Raw genomic sequence first — 25,257 nt, 5'->3', positions numbered from 1 at the left:
CTGGAATTAAGACCTCGCCCCTTTCACTGTGTTGGTATTGCTTCTCGGCCTTTTGGCTAAGATCAAGTGTAGTATCTGTTCTTATCAGTTTAATATCTGATACGTCCTCTATTCGGGGACCATATATTAAATTGATTTTTGCAACAGGGAGCTGGAATAGGGGCTTTCTCCGTCCACTCCACGCATCGACCTGGTATTGCAGTACTTCCAGGAACGGTTCACCCCCTGACAAGGTCAAAGTAAAAACATTTATTGTTTGTTTAACCGGAAGTATCTACTCCACCAGTCTTATCTCCGTCATTTATGTACGTTGTGCACGCGTGGGTCTTCTCCGGGTACTCCGGTCTCCTCCCACATTCCAAAGACATGCACGGCAGGTTAATTGGGCGCTCCCAATTGTCCCTAAGTGTGCTTGTGAGCAGTGTTGGGAATAACGAAGTTTAAATATAACGGCGTTAGAAACTGCGTTGCTTTTTCACTAACGGAGCAATCACATTAATTACTGTTCCTATCGTTACAACGCCGTTAGCGTTACTGATAATGTAAAGTGCCGCATTACAAAAATGTGGTTTCAGGAAGCGCCGCGGTGTCAAGCTTTCGCCCAGCTGACAGACAGCTCCACATCAGTGGGGGTGGGGGAGGGGAAGTTATGTTTATTGTTTTGATGTAGTCGGGTAATTTGTCTGTTTTATTCCAATTCGAAACGTTGCATGTTTTACCGTGTGAATGGGCGCAGTTTAATGTTATGTTAATTATCAAATTGCTTGTGTATGACGACGCGTTGTAGCTGCCTGCCTTCAATTTATTTTCCTGTAAATATCTCCACTTTCTGTTCATTACTCTCAATTTAAATTAGTCTTAAATGATGCACATTGACTGAGATGTTTCATCTTCCCAATATTAAATCCATATTGAGTTTTATAAGATTTTTGAACTGTCAATGTCTGCTTCACAAATTGATTTTTTTTACACTCACGTCTCCAGTAGGTGTCGCTCCACACTGGCTCTCGCGACTCATCGTTTCCTACATAGGTGGATGATGATTATTATCATCATCCACTGACGACAACCATAAGTGAATGATCTTTTAACTCCTACGTTAGCGTGAATTGAAGTATAAAGTTCCCTCCAAAAACCCGCTTCATCGCTCAGCCAGGAAAATCACATCATGCATTGTAGAGTAATTATTAAACAATATAACATGGGACTTTCTGCTGTTAGCTGGGCTAATTGTTACGACCAACAGACAGTGATGAGGACTTACTTTATTCTTCAGAAACGTCCTTGTATTCCGATGCGTGTGTATTGTGGTTCACAATTTCACGTGTTAGGAAACCGTCACTTCACATAGTGTGCGCGTGAATGACAATCGCGCTGGCGTCGTATCCAACTCATACTTACCTGGCAGGGGGAGATACCATGATCAAGAAGGTGGTTCCCCCAGGGTGAGGCTCAGCCATTGCACTCCGGTTGTGCTGACCCCTGCGAATTCCCCAAATGTGGGAATCTCGACTGCATAATTTGTGGTAGTGGGCGACTGCGTTCGCGCTATCCCCTGATAAATTTGTTTAAAAAAAAAAATAGGGAAGCTAATTTTGGTGCTGGACTTCTGACACTTGCAATGAGAGTGAGTTCAGTTTATTACCGTCTATTGGGTCGAGGTGAACCACGTGCACAAAACATACAAGCACAATCTGACTGAACACCTTCACAAATCACAATGATGGCAGAACATGGATTTGTTGATTGTTGATGGTATTAAAGTCTGATGTCGTGATGGTGATAAATTGTAATGAAGTTGTGGTTTTCTAGAACAAACAAATAAATGTAAACATACAATGAGGTCCATTGAGGCATCGCACTAAACAATATAAATTGTTTCAAGTAATAACAAAATATATCAATGGCACAAAAGAATTTTACAATCTTATTTGTACACTTAAATAAGGCAGAACACTATTGCTTGTGGTGCAGTGTGTTTACACGAAATATCCACAAGGGCGCGCCAAAGACCACATAAGAGACTACAAACGACAGCGTGGATAATGGCGGCCACGGTAAAATGTAAATAAAGGCAGAATTCGGGCGTTCTACATGGGTAAGCTCGACTTAGAATTGACAAATGGTCCAGAGAACTATGAAGAACTAGTTATTAGCAACTTTTTTGAGTAACCTAAGTAACGCGTTACTCAAAAAAGTTGCTTTCTAAAGTAACTAATAGTCTAACGCGTTACTTTATTCTACAAAGTAGTCTGATTAAAGTTACTGTCCAGAGAATCAATGCTAAAGTTACTGTCCAGAGAATCAATGCGTTACTCCACATTTTCATGAAGAAGGCAAACTATCTCACTGTTGTAACAATCACAAACAACTACTGCAAACTATGAAGATGAGGCAGAAGTCATTGATCACCACACTGAATTCAGCCATGGTCTGGTCATGAATGGTTTGCACATTCAAAACAAAAGTGATGATACTTTTACTACTAGTTTTATTAACCAACAGGCACACAACACAACAAAAAAAGTGTGCATTATGGACCATAAAAGTGGTAAAAAAAATAATTTATTTCCATCCTCAACTGGTCCGTGAAGAATTATGGGATGAGGTCGTCTCCGCCCTCTCGCCAGGGGGAGTGACGTCAGACAAGTTACGTTTTCAGTAGGGGTGGAACAAAAAAACGATTCGACCGAACCATCGTTCGTCAAGGGGAGCTAAACGACCGTATCGGTTGCGAGTGAGGCTTTATGGTTTTCATAACAATAGCAAGAGTTCTGCGTCGTGCTCTACTTGTTTTGTTTACATTTCAGTAGCATCACCATTCAAGCTACTTCCGTGTTTCCGTGCTCGCGACACGGCGCGCGCGCGCGCAACGAGTGACAACATACAAATGGAGACAGTTAGCAGAAGCCGGTGCCGTACATCTCGGTATTTCCCATGGCTATCGAGTCCTCTCGGTGCACTTGTATGTCCCGGGCCGGCGTTGGTACTGCGCGCGAGCCAAAAAGAATAACTCCCGTGACGATCCAATGCATGGATTCAAACGACACAGGTATGTCCCACAGCCAACACACCAGCTAAGCTAAAAGCACACTGCAAGTATCTCATTTCTCAGTTTGTGGCTCCCTGTCAATGTCTACAACTAGCATGAGCAGCAGATAGGAGAACTGAGACGTGCCCGCGATTACGACAGCCCAAAAAACAAAATATAAACAGTAGTGATTCTGTGGTCATCATCGTGTCTCAGATTAAAAAAACAAAAAGATGTCATACATTCACCAAAAATGAAAGTGATGACAAAAGAAAAAACAATTGTTAAATACAAAAATTGTTGATTAAAAAGGGAAAAGAACTTTTGGAAATATTTTTGCATATATTAAGTGGTTAAAATGTGTTTGATAGATTTATTGTTCCATAAGGTGGCTTCATATTTCTTTTGGCTGGACGGTAGGTTTATTTCATGTCTTAAATTTATGTTTCTGAAATACTTCACAATGTGCAAATATTCTGTTTAATTGTGTTGGTGTCTGTCTAAAGGTTAAATATTTATATTTAACATTAAATTATCAACCTTTTGTTTTCCTGATCCTTATTTTGAAGAGAAAAAACAAACAAACCAAAAAACAATTATAACTGTCAATAACTACTAATAAATATTTAAACTGATACATGTGTACACACTGGAATAGCGGAACAAACAAACAATAGAGGAATTTAGGGGATTTTCATTTTCAACCTGGAGAGATTTTTATTTTTTGTTTTATAAAAAGTATTTACGTTACAAGAAGTCAAGAGAGACTGCCTATTTTGTTTTTCATTAAAAAAAAAACCCTTTATTTTCATGTTAAAAATGCACTTTCAATAAAGTATTTGGAACTCCGTTTCTACTGCATTATTTTTATGTTGAGATGGTGTTATCGGCAGCTGCTGAAAGTAACTAAAAAAGTAACTTTTCATCTAACTTAGTTACTTTTAAAATCAAGTAATCAGTAACGCAAATTAGTTACTTTTAAAACCAAGTAATCAGTAAAGTAACTAAGTTAGTTTTTCAAGGTAACTGTGGCAACACTGCTCTCTACTGAACTGAACTGCGCATGCACGCCCGACACATCGTCATACGTAATCGCGTAGTCACATGCCATGGGGAGGCACAACAATACAAACAAAGTTCTGATTCATGTAAATAAACACTCAACAATAATACACTATTTCTAGGAGCCTTTTGTACAGTTAGCGTGAATTGAAGTATAAAGTTCCCTCCAAAAACCCGCTTCATCGCCCAGCCAGGAAAATCACATCATGCATTGTAGAGTAATTATTAAACAATATAACATGGGACTTTCTGCTGTTAGCTGGGCAAATTGTTACGACCAACAGACAGTGATGAGGACTTACTTTATTCTTCAGAAACGTCCTTGTATTCCGATGCGTGTGTATTGTGGTTCACAATTTCACGTGTTAGGAAACCGTCACTTCACATAGTGTGCGCGTGAATGACAATCGCGCTGGCGTCGTATCCAACTCATACTTACCTGGCAGGGGGAGATACCATGATCAAGAAGGTGGTTCCCCCAGGGTGAGGCTCAGCTATTGCACTCCGGTTGTGCTGACCCCTGCGAATTCCTCAAATGTGGGAATCTCGACTGCATAATTTGTGGTAGTGGGGGACTGCGTTCGCGCTATCCCCTGATAAATTTGTTTAAAAAAAAAAATAGGGAAGCTAATTTTGGTGCTGGACTTCTGACACTTGCAATGAGAGTGAGTTCAGTTTATTACCGTCTATTGGGTCGAGGTGAACCACGTGCACAAAACATACAAGAACAATCTGACTGAACACCTTCACAAATCACAATGATGGCAGAACATGGATTTGTTGATGGTATTAAAGTCTGATGTCGTGATGGTGATAAATTGTAATGAAGTTGTGAAGTTGTGGTTTTCTAGAACAAACAAATAAATGTAAACATACAATGAGGTCCATTGAGGCATCGCACTAAACAATATCAATTGTTTCAAGTAATAACAAAATATATCAATGGCACAAAAGAATTTTACAATCTTATTTGTACACTTAAATAAGGCAGAACACTATTGCTTGTGGTGCAGTGTGTTTACACGAAATATCCACAAGGGCGCGCCAAAGACCACATAAGAGACTACAAACGACAGCGTGGATAATGGCGGCCACGGTAAAATGTAAATAAAGGCAGAATTCGGGCGTTCTACATGGGTTAGCTCGACTTAGAATTGACAAATGGTCCAGAGAACTATGAAGAACTAGTTATTATACTTACAGCGTCAATTACGCACAACAAGCGAGTTAACATGGAAGTCTGATACGGTCGTCTAACTCTGGCTGCTCCTTCCGCGTACTGAACACTGGGATCAGAATGCGCATGTCAATTGGTGCAGGAAGAATGTAACCGAGAAGTCTCTTAAAGGGCGCATTATTGTTTGACATTTCTGACACGTGACATTATAATTAGGCGATATGAGCAACCGTAACTTAAGGTTGTAGTCTCTGGAATTAAGACCTCGCCCCTTTGACTGTGTTGGTATCGCTTCTCGACCTTTTGGCTAAGATCAAGTGTAGTATCTGTTCATATCAGTTTAATATCTGATACGTCCCCTATCCGGGGACCATATATTAAATTGTTTTTTGGAACATGAAGATGGAATAGGGGCTTGCTCCGTCCACTCCACGCATCGATCTGATATTGCAGTATTTCCAGGAACGGTGCACCTCATGACAAAGTGAAAGTAAAGGTATTTATCATTTACTTATCTATTCTACCAATTACGATCCCCGTCATTTCAGTATTTTGGCACGTACGTAGCCCCGTTTGTGCACGCGCACGTCGAAAACTGAAACTTGATGCACCTCTATATCCATAGTGCAGATCATATTGCATTAGTCGGTCGAAGACCAGTTTTGTACTGTACTCCAAAACGATGTGCAAATTACGTTAATTAATTGGACCTCATTCCAACGTCAATATGCAGTTACATATTGTAGTCACCCCGCTCGACGGACGTCGACCTGATTCTAGTCATTATTAGTGTATGTCGTCCCCAGGCTAGCGTCATTGTGCATGAGCCGAAAGGTGGGCTGTCATTTATGGAAATTGACGATTGTGAAAAACACAATATAGACCCATTCACTGCTTGGTATGATACGGCCGTGAATGTTATTATCATACAGTAGTACCGTTCACACTCCGCTAGCATAATGTAGCTACAATAGGTTGTTGTCACGGAGGAAAATAAGGCGACATTTAGCCTGATTGAAACGCCGCGGAATGGAACGTCTGTTCTTCATAAAGTCATTCTTTTCTATTACATTCAACTTTGCCGCCCCTTTCACGCTAAATGTTGCCGTCTACTTACTTTCACCCCTAGTTACGACCGAGAAGTGATTTAGCTTGAGGTTACTGCTATTTGAGAACAACACTTTTTTTTCCTAAATTTCAAGATACTCGCTTCTTACCTTTTCGAGTAGAAAGAAAGCCAGCTGTGAATCACTTTTCTAATCCAAGTGAGAGCTCAACTCTGTCCACCGCTGAAAAGTCAAACTGATGTTCACTCACGTTCTTGCCCGGCATCGGTCACTATCAAGTTTAGATTTTTTTTCGTGGCACTTGACATTGTTTTCACTTTTTTTAAGCAGCCTTCCGCGGAGTAACAGCGGGTGTCTGGGGCAGCGAAAATCTGTACTAGTTCCGTCTTCGTGACTACAGGAAACAACTGACGATGACGCGAATGACGTCACATCCTGCAGACAGAGGGCGGGAAATTCGAAGGATTCGGACCGGACGCTTCCGAAATAATATTGGCCAGAGGCTTGTCGGAGTACCCATTGTGAACAGAGAAGATGTTGATCTACTAATTAGAATATGTTGTAGTCATAAATGGTCAAATAAAAAGGCTATTGTTAAGATATTTTTTAGGGAAACCCTCCATATAGTAGCTTTAAATCCATATTGAGTTTTATAAGATTTTTAGACTGTCAATGTCTGCTTCACAATTTTTTTTTTTTTTACACTCACGTCTCCAGTAGGTGTCGCTCCACACTTGCTCTTGCTTCTCATCGCGCTGTTTCCTACATAGGTGGATGATTATGTCAATAAGCGAAGTGCGCATTAAATTTGCACATGCGCCAGGGAATAAACGAGGCTACCAACTACCCTATCAATTTGAATGGCGGAGATTAGAGTGGTGACAATCTTTGCCTAACTGTACACTATTAAGCTTGCAAGTCAACTTCCCCGATGTCAGTAAACCACATGCTATGCATGTTAATAAAAAAAAACTGCAACTTTCCAGCCGTTGAAACGTTTCTTTCAGAGCCAATTCCATCGGATCCAATTCATTTTCAATGACCGTTTAGTAGTTTAGCCTACCCACAATGCACCACGCCGCTACCCATAATGCACCTTGAATTCGAGATGCGCACTTCGCTTATTATATTATCATCATCCACTGACGACATCCATAAGTGAATGATCTTTTAACGCCTACGTTAGCGTGAATTCAAGCATAAAGTTCCCTCCAAAAACCCGCTTCATCTGTCAGTCAGGAAAATGCATTGGAGCAGGATGACTTGGTACCCTATGCGAAAATGTACATGGTAACACCCCCCCCCCCCAATCCCATAAAAAAAAAAACACACACAAAAAAAAATTATAGATATATTATATTTAATAGCACACCACACAATAAATACCAAATTCCACAAACAAATAAAAATAAGAAAAATAACAGAAGTACAATGCAATGCAACTTTTTATTGCAATTTTGCAAAATTACAGTATTTAAAACCTCAAAATGTTTTCACTATGTACATTAATAATTGTGTAAGATACAAAAAATAGTAAATGTATCAATATACAAACTTTGATATATCGTAAAACTTTGGCAATAAGGTGATTCACAGATAATGTGAATAGTGTGCAAAAAAACTTCAGTAAATAACTTAGGAACATAATGGCAAATACTTAAAATAGTGCACGCCGGGACCTCCTTGCAGCAAAGGCATCAATTGGTGCGTCAAAGGATAGCTGCCTGGATATTTCTTGATTGATGCTGATAAGTGCTAGTCGAGTTAGCCGTTCTTGTGACATGGTAGACCTTAAATAGTTTTTTATTAGTTTAAGCTTGGAAAAGCATCTCTCAGCTGATGTTACAGTCACTGGTATGGTAGCGGCCACTCTGAGTGCTACCCACATGTTGGGATAGATTTCTCTAAGTTTTTTCTCCTCTAGAAAAACTAAAAGTTCCATGCTTGACATATTGGATTTTGGCCAGGTAAGAAATGACTGCATCTCTGCTAAGAGTTTTTTTTTATTATTTTTTTTATTTATTAATTAGAGTACATATTGCACAAATAAATAGACCCCGAGAAAAAGGCTTGTTAATTCCAGGCCTAGCAGACATGTTGCTACCCATAACAGTCATGGAGCTCATAGAAAATACTAGATGTAGTCGTTTTTGTTGTGGGTTGCTTTTTTTTTTTTTTGCATTAGTTAATTTGATTAAATTGAAGATTTTGTAATCTATGCATCCTATTACAACCTTACTTTCATGTTGTGAGTCAAGTGCGTATTCTACAGAAAACATTTTGTCAATATTTTGGAAATTGTTCTTATGTTTATTGAGATATTGAACATCCATCCATCCATCCATTTTCTTGACCGCTTATTCCTCACAAGGGTCGCGGGGAGATATTGAACAAAATCTTTACATTTTTCAAAGGTGGTATACTCATATATGCTGAGCACTGTACATGATGCAGCAATAGCTGATATAACTGAAATAGTCACCTGGATCTAGAAGATCGAGCTTTGTGTCACTCAAAGTACTGCTGATTGGTGCTTGACTGGCTGTTGCTTCAGCTGTACATGAAACAAAATACATCACTTCAAATTATTTTGGTGTTAAAGCAGGGAAAACAAATCCATTTGCATTATGATAGAATACAATGTCAGAAATTATGGCTGTATGTATTAAATGCACCATCCATGCACTTACATTCAGTAGCCTTTGGTGAAGATGACACTGAAGGATTGTTTACCACAGCTTCTGCAGGTGCTTGTTGTGGCTGCAAATATTTTCTCAGTGCATCTAGTTAAAAAAAAAAATGCATTTACTATATCGATGTTTACATTAAACCAGCACATAATTCTTATTTTCAATAAATTAATAAATTAATGTGGTTATGTGAAACAATGACTTGTGCAAATCCATTTGCAGGTATCTGGACTTACTGGCTGTTTTAGTTTAAACTCAGCAAGCGTTGCCCCACTCTTGTGTGCAAAGTAGCTACTAGCATGGATGTAATGGTGCAGTAAACAAGTTACAAGCAAGCTAAGAAGCTAACACTATTTTCGTGTTTATTTTATAAACAATGATGATTGACTGACATACATACCTCGACCCTGGGCCCGTTTTTCCTCCTCCTCCTTTCGCCGCTTTCTTAATGCAGCACGTGAAGGCTTGGACCTTTTCATTGTTGTCGATGTCAATGTATAAACAACACAAGTGTGCCAACCATCTATCTATCTTTCTAAAGTGCTGCCACTACACTCTGAGATGATATACGACCCCTCCCCCTACCTTTCATTCATTGTAAGCGGCAGCAGCGGGTCAGGTTCAGGGCGCCAGGACAGCAGGTCGTGAACTCACAGTCATTTATTTGAAATAGAAGTAATAAAAAAAAAAAAGGAACTCAATAAAATATATTTGCTATATAACATTTTATGCTATAAAACACGAGAGGGGGGAGGGCTTTTTGTGTTTGTGTTTTTAAAATTTTATTTTTTTTCCTTTCTGCAATTTGGCGCCCCCTCCACAAGATGGCGCCCTAGGCGACCGCCTAGCTCACCTATAGCCTGGGCCGGCCCTGGCAATTGGGAACGATTTCGAGCAAGATGAGCGGAAGAGGCAAAACCACCGGTTAGAGTGCCAACTTCACGCCAAGTAAGCGTGCCCTTATTGGGCAAGGTGCCGTTATGGCTCCGAGTGAGCCGACACCGCCTTTTTCCTCCAAATTCGGCCAGTTTTGGGCCCGTCTCAAATTTACCGGCGAAGGGGATCCCCCTAGCCGAGATTTTGTCGGTGAATCCCTCCTTTTTGAATCCTGTTGGATAGACGTAAGAGACGTTTACTCTTTCATCGCTCTACCCAATAGAGTTGACTTTGAACTGTGTTTTGTAAGTGAGGCGTCTTTGAGGCGCTTCCTTGATGCACAAGCTGCTAGAGCAGAGGAAGACAAATGGAAAGTTTGGACTATTGAGTCATCCATCCAGATGGATGTGACTACTTTGGTAGTAAAGTTTTGGACTGGACGTATTCCTGATCACGACGTGGAGATATATCTGCAAAGATATTGTAAGATAATACAGCCAGTATACAAGCCTCTAGATAGATTTGGCATCTGGTATGGCATTCGCAAATACAAAGTCCGAATTAAGAAAGATACTAAAGGACACTTACTTACAATTCCCAATTCTATCTCTCTTGGCCCATACAATGGACGTATCATTTATCCTGGTCAATCTGTCACTTGCTTCATCTGCGGCTCTGCTGACCACCAAGTGAAACAATGTCCAACGGTCAAGTGTTGGAGGTGTGGCGGCCTGGGTCACAGGGCCAAAAATTGCACTTCACACAGCTTGTGCAGCCTATGTGGTGAAAATGGCCACACATTTTTCACCTGCCCGGATTCGTATGCCAACAAGATCAAGCAGCAGCAGCAGCGAGCTTCTCGTGCACAACCAGCTACTCTCCGGCAGTCTTCTGGCTCCCTCGTAGCTGACCAACAGCAGCAGTCACAGGCTCAGGGCCATCCTGAGCCTTCTCAGCACGTGACTTCGCAGCAGACACAGCAGCTCCAGCGTTCCCGAGTCCAGTCCGCGGATGGTCTTCAACCAGCAGCTTCCCGCGACGGGCATCGACATCACTCTGCGGATCGTCCTCAGCCTCCTGCCTTCCATGATGGGGCTCAACATCGGCAGCACCTTCGCGGCCAGCTCCACGGTCTCCAGCAGCCATCTGGTGTTCACGATGGCGCTCCTCCTCAGCTTCCAGACAGGCATCAACATCAGCGCGGCGTCCAGCCGGCACGCCAGCAGGATGAGGAGCAGCCTCGTGTTTCTTCCCTTCGGGACATGCCTTTGACTGCTTCTGCTCTTCCAGATCAACATCTGGCTGTTCGTCCACCCAGCGGTGCTGGTAAGCGTCAGCCGTCACCGGTTCTCCAAGCTCAATCTTCATCGTCTGAGCCACCTCCTGCAATTGACGATTCTTCCTCCTTCACTAATGAAACGAGTTCAGGCAATGAAAGCGAGTATAGTCTGATAATTAATGAAAGTGTTGGTGATCATGATGCTCAGAAATCAGAGAGTGCCAGCGAAAATCCTAGTCCTCAGTCAAGTGAAGATCATTTGACAGCGGCACAGAGAGCTAGTACACCTCTAGATAACAACTCAGGCTCCTTCTCTCCGACTCCTGAGTTTTCGGCACCATCCATGTTTGTATCAAAAAGCGATACTCAGGATAAGACATCCAAAAAGCGAAGAAAGAAGTGTCCATCCAAAAATAAAGAAAAACGCCTAGATGATAAGCCTACTCCTTAAAATACATTTTATTTACATCATGAGCTGTCTAAAAATACCAACACTAAATGTACGTGGTATTCAATCACAGAAGTTCAGACAAGATAAGATGGGCTATCTGATGAAAACTGATTTTGATGTACTATGTCTGCAAGAGCTTCGATTGAAAACAAATACTGATGTGGATGGAGTTATGAAATTGTGGCCTAAGGGCAAATGTGCAATATCTATTGGTGACAGCAATACTGATGGTGTAGGAATATTTTTCAGAACCCACGATGTAGAAATATATAGAAGGAGAGACGTTATTCCGGGAAGGCTTTTATTATTGGACCTTTATTATAGAGGCGAGAAATATAGGATCATAAATCTGTATACCCCCCAGGATAAGAGTGGGAAAGTCCATATATTTCGGAAACTTGGAGAGTTATCATGTGTTGGTGTTAAAGTGATCGTATGTTGAGATTTTAATACTGTAACTGAGGAAAAGGATAGAGTCGGCACTGCTGCCTTTAAGCTGAGTCACGAGGGAAAAGTGTTGAGAGACACATGTCTTAGTTTTAATTTGATAGATGTTTATAGAAAAATTAAGCCTATGGGAAATGATTTTACAAGATGTGATTCTAAAACTAAAACACGTATTGATCGTGTGTATATTTCTTCACATTTTAGAGTTTTAAAGTACGCGACTGTCTTATGTGATTTCACTGATCATCTATTGGTTAACACCCTCATCTCCACTGTGGCCTCTATTCATAGAGGCTACTGGAAACTAAACATACAATGTCTTCAAAATAAAGCTATAATAGCTGAGTTAAAACAAGAACTTAATAAAATAACTCAGTTAAAGGTTTTAACAAATTCAAACATTAAATTATGGGAAATATTGAAGTGTAGGGTGAAAGATTTCTTCAAATTTAAATGTAAAGAATTAAATAAACTTAAAAATGAAAAGTATGCAACATTAGTACATAAATATATTGACCTAACACAAAATAAAAATAGGACTATTGATGAAGATAATATGATGTTAGACATAAAATCACAAATAGATGATTTGAATAACGAACTGTTCTATAATATACATAAGCAAGCTAATACTGATGATAGAGGGAACACAACATATATTATTAATATGATGAAGAAACGGCAACAAAGTAAATTTATTCACTCAATAAAGAATAAAAATGGTAATTTAGTATACACTGAAGAAGAGAAACGTTTCGCAATAAAGGAATTGTGCACAGTTTCCTACAAGGAAATAAACTGTGCGCCTGAAGCAACGCAAATCTTTTTAAAAAACATTCCTGTAAATAAGGATGTGGATTTCTCTTCTCTACTTGGTGAGATACATAAGGATGAAGTGATCCAAGCCATAAAACAATTAAATACTGATAAAAGCCCAGGCCTTGATGGCCTCCCCTCGGAATTCTATCAATTGTTCGCGGATGATATTGTAGACTTATTTACCAGTATGGTAAATGAGGATTTAGAAAGAGGATGTTTGGGCGATACTTTATATGAAGGCGTAATGTGCTTGTTATTTAAAAAAGGAGACGAAACAGATGTGAATAATTATAGACACCTGACCATAATGAATATTGATTATAAAATATTAGCCAAAATAATAATGAACAGACTAAATGATATACTTGATAAAATAATAGAAAAAGAACAGACATGTGCCGTTAAAGGACGGTTAATGTGGGATAATCTCTCCATTTTAAGGGAAATCACCTATAAACCAATATCTGAGAAAGGCTTTTATATAGTAGGCCTAGACCAGAGGAAAGCTTTCGATTACATATCGAGAGATTATCTCTGGACAGTCATGCAGCATTATGGTTTCCCCCGAGATTTTGTCAAGATGGTTAGGTGCCTATATGTCAAATCACATGTAAAAATAAATGTCAATGGGTTTTTAACAGATGGTTTTGACGTGGAGAGGGGTGTGAAGCAGGGCTGCCCCCTGAGTGCTGCCCTATATGTTTTAGCTATGAGTCCTTTGATTAATAATATTAACTCGGATAACCGTATTACCGGTATATATGTGGGACATGCTCATAGGGTCGTAGCAACTGCTTACGCTGATGATATCACTGTCATTGTTAAAGATAATCATGAGATGGATGTTTTAACGGCTCATTTAAATTTATACGAAACTGCATCAGGGGCCATGTTGAACCATTCTAAATCCAAAGGTGTTTGGGTTGGAAATGAAAGTGAAAAAAAAAGCATTAATATTCAAATTAAACAAGAAATAAATATTCTGGGCCTAATTATTTGTAACGAGAATTGTAATGAAAGAAATTGGCAGGATAAACTTGGAGTAATAAAAGAAGAAGCTCAGAAATGGGAAAATAAAAATACAACCTATAAATCAAGAATAAATATAATTAAAACATATATAATGTCTAAAGTTTTATTCCTCGCTAATATCTTTCCCCCGGATCACAAAACAATTATTAAAATGAATAAGATTTGCGTGAATTTGGTCTGGGGAACAACACGCGAGGTTACAAAAAGGGAGCTCCTTTTCAAAGGAAGGAACTTTGGAGGTCTTGGAGCGGTGGATTTAGGCTGCAGACTCCAAATTGCCTTCGTAAAGAATATGCATCTAGCTATATCTAGGAAACCTCCGTGGATTGGCGACTTATCGTGTTGGAAAAAAAGAATAGGAAGAGCTAGACAGGGCCCTATATATAAATTAGTTTTTGGAGATTTTATTGCCCAATATGAACACCTAAAATTAGATTGGAATGGTCTAACGTGTAAAATGATCTTTCAAAAAATAAATGATGCACGATTTGGTGGGGAGGTTAACTTTAAATTGTTAGACAGGAATCAATGCACGGAAGTTATCCGCATTTTAAATAAAAAAAATACTATCATTCCAGAAGGGATGAAAGATATAAAATGGTTGTTTGCTGTAGGTAGGCTCCCGACTCGCGCGATTGTTTCGTGGTCATGCTTTGTAAAGACAAAAAAATGCCCCATGAGTAATTGTTCAGAGGATGAAACACAGCAACATTTATTGATTGATTGTCATAGAGCTCAGCAAGTCTGGGCATTGATGAAAGATGTTGGACTTAAAATAGATGTTAATTATATCACTATTATGTATGGCTTAATAGAAAATGACATACCTTCTAAAGATAAAGAACTATTTCAAATTATTATAACTGTTGTCTGTGTAATATTGTGGAAAACTAGGTGTGTTATGAGTATGAAGAATATAATAATTGATAGCAACACCGTGTTTAGACAAATTCTCTGTTTTTTAAGGAAAGAACGAAATAAGGATAAAAAGAAGCTTTTTCCCTGGCATATTTTACAGTTGTAAAATGTTCTGGATGTTTTGAATTTTGTGTGTTTTAATTGCTTTTGTACCTTATGTGTAAATAACCTTTTGTACTTGGTGTTTTGAAATTTTTTTGTAAATGATGTGAAACTGAATAAAGTTTTGTAAAAATCGCAATTGGGAACGGTGTTCAGGTCCGGGTAGTCCTGGTCAGTTACAAGAGTCACCTGGCGGATGGCAGCGGGAGGTGCCTTTGCCGCTGGCCGCTCCAACCCATGGTGTTCACAGTCATTTCCCCAGTCCAGGACTTGCCCCGATCGCCAGTCGATGCGGGGGTTATGCAACTGCAACCAGGGATGTCCCAGGACCAGTGTGTGTGATGGGGAACGGAAGACATGGAAGCAAGGAGTTCTCGGTGCTGCCCAATTTGGATCTCGAGAGGCTCTGTGACATGCGTGATGAGGAATAAGTCTTTCCCATTGAGCGCCCTGGCCCTCATATGGGTGGAAATTGGCTCCGTGCCTGCCTGCAATTTTTCCACCAGACCCCAATCCATGAGGCTCTCGTCCGCTCCGGAGTCTATGAGAGCTAGTAAGTCTGTGGAAATGGCATGGCAAGAAATCTTGACTTGCGTGAGTTTTCGATTCGTGACTTGCTTGTGAGTCTCGGAACCCACCGGAGAGCCTCTCTTGGTGGGACAAGCTACCACCAAATGGCCTTGTTCTCCACAGTAGTAGCACCGCCCCTCTTGACGACGTCGCTGGCGTTCATGGTGAGTCAGTCGGGCGCAGTCAAGCTGCATCGGCTCCTCGCCACTCTCGCTGGACCTCTCCGCGGTGGACGACAGGGGAAGTGCCGCTTGTGGAGACTCCCTTGCTGCTGGGTGCCGGAAGAATCCAGAGCCAGGCCTCCGATGGTGTCCGCTGGTCTGCATGAGATCTCGCCTTCGGTGATCGGTGCGGATGGCCAGCGAGATCAATGAGTCCAAGTCGCCAGGTAAGTCCACGGGCAATAAGAGTTCTTGCATAGCAGTTGAGAGCCCCTTCAAAAAGTGGTCAAAGAGGGCTGTGTCGTTCCAGCCACTCTTGGCTGCTAGAGTTTGGAATCGGATAGCGTAGTCATTCACCGATTCTCTGCCTTGTCTGAGGTTGCTAAGCTCTCGAGTCTTTTCCCGATCCATGTTGGTTGGATCAAACACGAGGCGAAGTGCCCTGCTAAACCCGGCTGCGGTTGAGCAAGTCGGGTAGTGCCGTGCCCATTCCGCGGTGGCCCAGTCTCTGGCTCGTCCCGTCAGGTGGGAAATCATGAAGGCCACGCGGGAACGGTCCGTGGGGAATGCCTGTGGTGAGAGTTCGAAGTGTATGTTGCATTTGGTCAGGAATGCCTGACAATGTCCTTGGTCTCCCGAGTATCGCTCCGGGGGAGCCAGTCTCAATCCAGCCCCGGCCAAGGCTGGAGTCGGGATCGGTGGTTCAGCGGTTTCTGGTTTCGTGACGGTTGGCGTGGAGTGTTGCAGGTGGCTCACCAGCTCCTGCACCTGTCCAGCGAGCTCTCCCATCCGAGTGACCATAGCCTGCTGGACCTCCTCCTGGTGCGACAGGCGGGCGGCCTGTCGCCGAAGTGCAGCCTCCAACTTCTCTGCTGGGTCCATGCTGGCCGAAGTGTACTGACACGACGAGAGAAGGTAGGACTCAGACGCAGAGTGACAGTTAGCCAACAAGGCTGCAGCTTTAATAGCTCGAAACAAAAAACACCTCTCAAAGAGGGAAAAAAGGCTGAACAAAAAGAGCTCCAAACTGGAGATACAAAAAGGGCACTCAAAAACAGGGACAACAAAAGGCGCTCCACTAGGGAGGAAAACAAGGGGCAAACTAAGGGCGAAAGACAAGGCAAGGCAAGGCAAGGCAAGGCAAGGCAAGGCAAGGCAAGGCAAGGCAAGGCAAGGCAAGGCAAGGCAAGGCAAGGCATCAAACAAGGACTGTGGAACGAGGACTGTGAGGACGCTTCCATGCACTGAGATGTGACACTTCGGCAACTGACTGGAGAATGAATGTGGCTTTTATTGTCCGGGTTGATTGGAAGCAGGTGGTGGTGATCATGGGCGTGGACCGGTAATCAGTGAGCTGCAGGAAGGGTAAGTGACCTGGGGTGAGAGGAGAGTTAATACTTTCAAAATAAAACGGGAACCTGACTGTGAAAACAAAAGCATGAACCGCCACTCTCGTGGCGGCATGACAATAATCATTCAATCAATCATAACTTACATGTTCAAAGGGGAGTAGGAAGAAGTTAGAAACTTATCTAGTCCTACCCCTTTTACTAAATATATTGAAACTTATTTCATTATTAATAAAATGTTAATTTACTAGTATTAATAATAATAATAATAATAATAATAATAATAATAATAATAAATAAAATATATAACCCAAGTTATATATATATATACACAAGTGCACTTAAACATATTCACATTTACCTAAAACATATATACATAAATTTACTAAACATATACCATAATACCTATCTAGATCATTTACACATACTCACATGTACAATTTTCATATTCTGGTCTGACATAGATATTTTTTTTGAACTTTACTTTTAAACATTTTTTTAAACTCCAGCATTGAGTCACAATTTTTCAGATCAATCCCCAAATGATTCCACAGATCAACACCTTTTACAGATACACACCTTTGCTTAATATTTGTTCTTGTTTTGTTTTTTTTGTACACACTTGTACCCCTTATATCATAAGGACTGTGTCTAATTTCAAATAACTTCTGAGTACTGTGGCAGAGTAAATTGTTATAAACTTTATACATTATTTGTGCTATTTTAAAATCTTACCAAGTCATAAAATTTCATTGCATTTAATTTAATAAATAGTGGATGTGTTGGTTCTGTATATTTTGATCCATTAATAATTCTTATAGCTTTCTTTTGCAATTTGAAAACGGTGTTAGTATTTGTTTTATATGCCATTCCCCATAATAGGTCAAATATGGTAATAATAGTGAATTATATAATATATATATATATAATGATTTCATGTTTAAAACATCCTTACTTTTATAGAGTATCCCTATGATTTTTGACATTTTCCTTTTAACAGTTTCTGTGTGTGGCTTCCAACATAATTTATCTTCGATAACAACTCCAAGGAATTTATTTTCATTCACCCTTTCTATTTCAATTGAATTCACCATAATTTTGACTTGATGAGTGATTTGTCTAGTGCCAAAAACTATGAACTTGGTTTTATTTAAATTCAATGATAATTTATTCACATCAAACCAGTTTTTTAATATATTCAATTCATACTCCACAGTAGTCAGAAGCTGCTTCAGGTTTTCTCCTGAACTGTAGAAAGTTGTATCATCAGAAAATAAGACACTTTTCAATATTTTTGAGGCACAGCAAATATTTATATACAGTATAAATAATTTAGGGCCGAGCACAGACCCTTGGGGAACTCCATGAGTGATCTTCATGTGTTCTGATTGTACATTATTAAACTGCACATACTGATATCTATTATCCAAATAACTTTTCATCCACTTATAAGCTAAACCTCTTATTCCATATTTCTTTAATTTATTCATTAATATAGAATGATCTATAGTATCAAAAGCTTTTTTTAAATCCATAAAAATCCCAACAGTAAATTTTTTATTATCTATTTCGGTAGATATTGCTTCTACAAGCTCCATGACTGCCATTGAGGTGGTCCGTTTTTCTCTAAACCCATATTGGGTTTCACTTAAGAGCTTATGTTTCTCAATAAAATTATCCAATCTATATGAAAATAATTTTTCTAGAATTTTTGACAACTGTGGCAACAATGATATTGGTCTGTAGTTATTAAACGTGTGTCTTTCTCCACTTTTATAAACAGGAATGACTTTGGCTATCTTCATTTTTGATGGAAATATACCAGTTTTAAATGATAAATTACAAATATATGTAAAAGGTTGTACAATATATTCTATAATACTTTTTACTAATGTCATATCAATGTTAAGACAGTCAGTAGACTTTTTATTTTTTAATGTTTTCACAACATTTAATACTTCTATATCATTAACATCATTAAGAAACATTGTGGACGAATTATTTACAATGTTCTTATCTATTTCATGTTTGTTTCTTGGCTCTGGGATTTTGTTTGCCAAGTTGCTGCCCACGTTAACTAAATATTCATTAAAATTATTAGCTATGTCAGAAATTTCATCAATTACCATATTGTTATCTTTTATAAAATATTGTGGATAATTTGTTTTTTTAGAACTTTTTTTAATTACATGATTTAGTGTTTTCCATATTTCTTGTGTATTGCTTTTATTCTGTTCTAATAATTCATGGTAATAATCTTTCTTTCCTATTCGAATAATATTTGCTAATTTATTTTTATAGATCTTGTACTTTGTTTCAGCTTCCACAGTTCTCAATTTAATAAATCTTTTATATAAATTATTTTTCTTTTTACATGCATTCTGTATCCCCTTCGTCATCCATGTCTTATTTGGACCTTTATACTTTCTTGTAATTTTAATTAATGGACAATGTTTATTATATAAAGAAATAATAGTTGACTGAAATTCACTATATGCAGTATCAGGATCGTTATTTGAATAAACCAAAGACCAGTTGTGTTTCTCTAAATCCAACTTAAAGGCAGCCATGGAGCGTGTTGTTCTTACTCTAGTTTCAAATGTGCAAGTAGTCGGCTTCATTTTTTTATCAAAATAATCATGAAAAATTGCAAAGATCGGGAGGTGATCACTTATATCATTAATAAGGAGTCCACTTTCTATTTTAAGGTCAATTTTATTTGTGAATATATTATCAATTAGTGTAGCTGTATCGATTGTTATTCTACTAGGTTTTATAATAACAGGAAATAAACTATTACTATACATCATATTTATAAAATCAGTTGTTTTCTGATGTCCATTAGGATTTAATAAATCAATGTTAAAATCACCACACAATATTCACAATTTTTTATCATTTGTATAACTAAGGATATCTGTTAACTTATCGTTAAATGTATGTATGTGTTAAATGATCCTGGTGTCCTATATATACACAACTTATAATTACGTTTGATATATTTTTTATGTGAACTTCAATAGTTACACATTCCATTACATTATCCACAGTAGTAGTTAGATGTTCAATTTTACTACATTTGAAAACCTTATCAACATATATTGCAACTCCTCCTCCCCTTCTGTTTTCCCTATTCATTGTAAACAATTCATATCCTTCCATTTCTATATCGCTTATTTTCTCATTATCAAGCCATGTCTCTGATATGGCTATTGTCGGCTCTCGGGTCAGGCCGGAGCCGGAAGGCTGGCCGCAGCGTCACCTGTTCCAACACCTGTTGGCAGGCTGGTGCACCAGGTCCCCTTTTGCGTTGTGAGTTGGAAGAAAATGCGAGACAGAACAAAGAATAGGCGGGAATCCAAAGTCAAGCTGAACAAAAAGCGGCTTTATTGGCAAAAGCACACTGAGACCATTCAATTTGCGCAAATGGAAGAAATCTGACAATTTCAGGAAATGCAACAGTTTATAAAGCTTCATCCATGGTACAACCTCTTTTCCTGATTGGCTATCAAACCTGCCTGCCCACTTCACGCTTAGATCTTATTGGCAAGGGAAAGCCTCGGCCAAACCCACTTATTATGAGATGCAGTTTACTGAATGCTAATAGTATCTGCTTTTGACCACTAGGGGGAAGTGCAAGCTTAGTTTTGTGACTTCTACTGGTGTCCAATTGTTAGAAAGTGGCCCGCAGATTATACGTCTCCCCCCCATTCTTGAGACCAGAAGTAGTAACAGGTTTTTACTGGTATCAAAAGAACTTATTCGTACATAAAAAAATAAGGCGACCTATCATTTACATTGTATGATCTAATAATTTTGCTAAAACTAACCTTTTGCAGACACCAAAGTAATGAGGCCTTTGTCCTAAGCATCCGGCTGTCATCTGACAGCTTGTACAATAATGAGATCCTTGTTCTGAGCTTCTCCTATGACTGTCAACTGACAGTCATAAAGTAATTAAGATTCTTGCTCTGACCTTTTTTCCGTCATGGTTGTGAACTTTTCAGGATATCCCTTGTTCGTTAGCCCTTAAAGCCCCAGTGTGTAGCTCACGACCGCCATCTATCGGTCAAACAAGATAATGCAATGATTTTAAGCACACGAACTACGGCGTCCCAGAGAGACCCTACTTCAACAGCCTACCACCAATTTCACCGGAACAGAACGCAAACAACTTCTGGTATTCCCTCGAGTGATGACGTAAGTGAATTGCATTTGTTAGACATACTGTACAGATCCCTAATAATTGTGATTTAGTCATTTAATTTCAGAATTAATATTTTTGTCTGCATTGTTTGGAAATACTGTACGTCAGCTAATGATAATGGCTATCTATGTTCATATTTGTTAGTGCAACTAAACCATGCAACAGAGAACACACAGTTATGTTATGTTTTATAGACATGTGGACCATCTCAAAGGGGGCGAGGAGGGGGCGAGAGACGACGAGGAAGAGAACGCGGTGTCTCGTAACGTACAATTATGTCATCATGGAAAAATAATTCCATTCGAGCATGCATGTGAATGGCTCAAAACATACCTTTGCTTGGAATATGTGGTATTTAGATTACATCGTTTGCTGATATGTTTAGTATATCGTACAAAAATAATGGTGTTAACTGAACTACACACCTGCAACTCAGACTCGTAATTCCCCCCGTGTCTTGTTGCTACTAACCACTCAGAAAAGTGCTGCTTACAAAAACATTTGAAACCCTTTACTCAGATATCGATTTGTCACCATGTTGAACAATTTTACCTAATAAATATCACTAAGCAACTTAATTAGTTTTGATTGAAGATACAACAGCTTCCTTGTACTTCGATGTGCAGGAATTTACATGGCTTTCACAAATAGTCTTGCTCATGTAATAATGTACTTCATTGGCTCAGTGACTTTCAGTTCATTGTTTGGTACCTCATCTGACATACAATTGTTACCTTCTTGCAGAGACTCGTACAGGAAATGACCATGGAGGAACATGAAGATATCCAAGTCCAGCTGATAGACTGACACCAAGAAATACTTTTTGACACATTGCTGACACATCAGCACCACCATGATTTCCTGTACCTGGATCCCACATCAGCACCACCATGATTTCCTGTACCTGGATCCCAGACTGCAGCACCTTGGTGGACTTGTGGCAAATAAGTGACACTTTCCCAGATCCTTGAGGACAATACAAAGGTTTTTTTTACCTGGCATATAATTAGTCCATGTCTGACACTTGTTGTTGTAGTTTGTATAACTTGTATATTGTTGTTGTGTGTTAATTTGTACATTTTGAATAACTAAAAAAATACTATTTCCTTTGGCGTCAACATGCAGTGTTCATTCGACACCTAACCTCTCACTATTTTACATGACCAGAAATGTAAAACATCAAAAGCCTGGAGAATTATTATAAATGCTTGCAATGACAAGGAATTCTTCATTGGCCAATGAATGTAAGGTACAGTACATGAAAATGAATGAATAAAATAAAGTAAAATAAAAGTCTACATGAAATGAACATATTAACTAAAAAAAAAAAAAAAAAATGCTGTTAGAATATAATGAGCTACATGAATTGCAGTTGTTCCAGAATTTTACCAATACGCTGTGCATTTCAAAATATGGAAAATAGACATACAGGTTTGGGCCAAAAGTAGTGTTACAGAGCAGGTATGTGTTGTACACAGCTAAAATATCTGATTAACTCAATACCATGATGTTTTTTTTTTTGTGTGTGTGTGTGCTGACATTGCCCCCCATTAACACTGCAACATTCCTCAAACTCTCCCGAACACATAGTATGATCTGTAACACTACTTTTCGCCTACTCTATGATGTTATTGGGGCAAAATTAAGGAAGGCTTGTCCATTGATTGTGTGAACAGACTGCAGTAAAAATGAAGTCACTTCAATGTTTGCTGGTTTTATTAAGTTTTACATGCTCCTTGACTGCACAAGTACATGTTATGGAGTGAGGGCATGTTCCCACCAACGATGATATCATATTCTTCAAAGGCTTGCTGAGGAAAGTGAGGGAGGAGTCACTCCATGGCTTCAGACACCTGGTCAGCAGGTCCTGTGTAAAACAAGTGGTGCTTGTACATGTGACCATTCCGTATTGCTTCACACAAAAAGTTAATGTAGTGTGCAATGCCGTCCATATGTAAATGACATACCAAGACGTCGGCTGACTTCAGTTTGTTGCAGCTCAGATATGGTAGGTGGAGATACTGGTGGTACAACACCGAAGCCTTCTGGGGTCCTCCATTCAAGTGTCCTCATTCGGGGCATTCCAATTTGGCTGCTGACTCTCCCCTTGATATTTTTTTTTCTTGCAGGTCGGTGATGTATTTAAACGGTGCATGAATGCTTGTATACATCAGAATATGGTTCTGGAACCCCTCAAGTTTGGCTGTTGATCTAGTGTGACACAAACAAAAACAAAATTATAAAATAAAATAGAATAATTGATGATACTACTATATGTCACCAACTTTCCAACAAAGCCCCCAAAATAGAGGTAAGATCTTTAGTTTTTGGGCCCAAAACATTGTATTAGCTAGATAAAAGTAACTTGACTGCATACTGCATAGAATATGCAAAGGCTGCTTGCTTGTCGAATTTCCGTGGAAAACGTAGCAGCCTGTAAATTCTTGTGCACCCAATTACACAATGGACCAGTACACACTTGAGTGAGAGAGTTCAGACTCTAGCAGTGCTTACGGTACAGCCAGCATTTAAGTCCAGAAAGTTATTCCCTGCCGAAAATTAATTTCGAGAACACTATTTTCACCAACCACAACGAAAATAATTTTCAACTCCTCCACTAATACAGTATGCTTTAGATTCTCCATTGAAGTTATGGGCAAATATACCTCCGAAATCACAGTTACATTACATTACACAATAACTTGCGCATTTACTCTAAATATAACGTGCCAGCGGGAATCTTTTTTTTTTTCAAAGCAAGTAGCTACATAACGAAATCGTTCGAATGGTGCGGAGTTGCTAATCAACAGCTACAGTGATTGTAAAACAAAGGTACGAACATCGTATTAATTAGTACAGTGTATACTTTTTCTCTCGCTCTCAAAACGAAAACACAAATGTACTCTTACTTACCGGTCAAGTAGAAAGCAGTCGAAGGCACCGGCACGTCCCAAACCTAGTCTGTTCCTCATTTCTCTCCATCTGGCAAATGCGGCTACAATATAAACTCTTGTTTTGTCGCGCTGAAATAAAATAAATTCCCAAAGTAAGTGTGATGCTTGATAATGCTCTCTTCGGGGACCGGAAACTCTTCTTCTTCGTGGAAATGCGGTCGCCATACAAACCGGAAGTGCGTTCCAAAAACGCGTTAAGAAATGGAGCGCTGAAATTTGTGTTTGACGGCACCCGTAGCAGAAAGATGGCGGCGAAACATGGCGGACACTAGAAGCCGCGGCTCGGACATGTAAGATAATTTGCGATTTCTAGACTAACCGTTATATTTAAAAAAAGTACGTTTATGCGATACAACATATCTTTTTACATACTACTAACACAAACAATTGTTTTTTTTTTCCGAATGATTTATTGTTTCACCACTAGATGCCACTGTATAATACTGAGTGTACCTTTAAGCATCTCATCCACCATCTGAAACAAAGTTTGAACTGTTGTTAACTTGGGCATGATGCCTCAGATGCACAGCACAATACATAAATCAAAATAAAATGGACAACAAATGGAAATTTAGCAGTTCCTCATTTGACATTGGTACCTTTTCATTGACTGTATATTAATTGGCAGAAATAAGTGCTGTTAACTTTCTAGATTGTAGTTCTTACACCACATTATAGCCAAGTGACAGCTTCAGGGCCGGGAGCGGGTCAAACGAGTCTTCCTCGAAATGTGCGCTGTACAACACTGACGTTGGAGTCAGGTGTTCATTTATCTCTCGTCCGTTGTACTTGCTTTGTCCATTTTTCGCCAAGAGCTGCATCTTGAGGGAACCGAAAAAGGCTCACACCATCCTCCCTTCGATTACAACAAAATCGGGCCACGCAACGAGACGGCATTGTAGAAATTCAGTTGATGATAAAAACACATCAGTCGTAAGCTTGCAGCGGCAAAGCAAAGACACTGACTTCCGTTCTTCCGCTGACGTCATACCCGATTCGGCCGCTGGGAGCGCGCCAATGGCCGGATTTTGCGCGGGTAATTTAAAAATAAGGAAATACTATTTT

General features: G+C 39.4%; 1 long non-coding RNA gene, 4 other non-coding genes and 1 pseudogene across 5 annotated transcripts; 4 read left to right on the top strand and 2 right to left on the bottom strand.

Annotated features, from left to right (window-relative positions):
* Positions 1-25,257, bottom strand: part of LOC144007798 (triple functional domain protein-like) — a 116,334-nt pseudogene that overhangs the window by 35,676 nt on the left and 55,401 nt on the right.
* Positions 37-227, top strand: LOC144008184 (U2 spliceosomal RNA). Its single transcript, XR_013280707.1, has one exon. It is a non-coding gene; the product is annotated as a U2 spliceosomal RNA (small nuclear RNA).
* LOC144008246 (U1 spliceosomal RNA) lies at positions 1,394-1,558 on the top strand. Its single transcript, XR_013280760.1, has one exon. It is a non-coding gene; the product is annotated as a U1 spliceosomal RNA (small nuclear RNA).
* LOC144008243 (U1 spliceosomal RNA) lies at positions 4,525-4,689 on the top strand. The gene has a single exon (XR_013280757.1). It is a non-coding gene; the product is annotated as a U1 spliceosomal RNA (small nuclear RNA).
* On the top strand, positions 5,558-5,748 carry LOC144008197 (U2 spliceosomal RNA). Its single transcript, XR_013280719.1, has one exon. It is a non-coding gene; the product is annotated as a U2 spliceosomal RNA (small nuclear RNA).
* Positions 22,937-24,645, bottom strand: LOC144007486 (uncharacterized). The gene is made up of 3 exons (XR_013280190.1): positions 24,152-24,645; positions 23,206-23,449; positions 22,937-23,105 (listed from the first exon to the last, which is right to left on the bottom strand). It is a non-coding gene; the product is annotated as an uncharacterized LOC144007486 (long non-coding RNA).

Source organism: Festucalex cinctus, chromosome 19, assembly GCF_051991245.1.
Source record: "Festucalex cinctus isolate MCC-2025b chromosome 19, RoL_Fcin_1.0, whole genome shotgun sequence".
Lineage (NCBI taxonomy): Eukaryota > Metazoa > Chordata > Actinopteri > Syngnathiformes > Syngnathidae > Festucalex > Festucalex cinctus.
The sequence above is the reverse complement of the archived record's forward strand: the minus strand, read 5'-3'. Positions and strand labels throughout refer to the sequence as shown.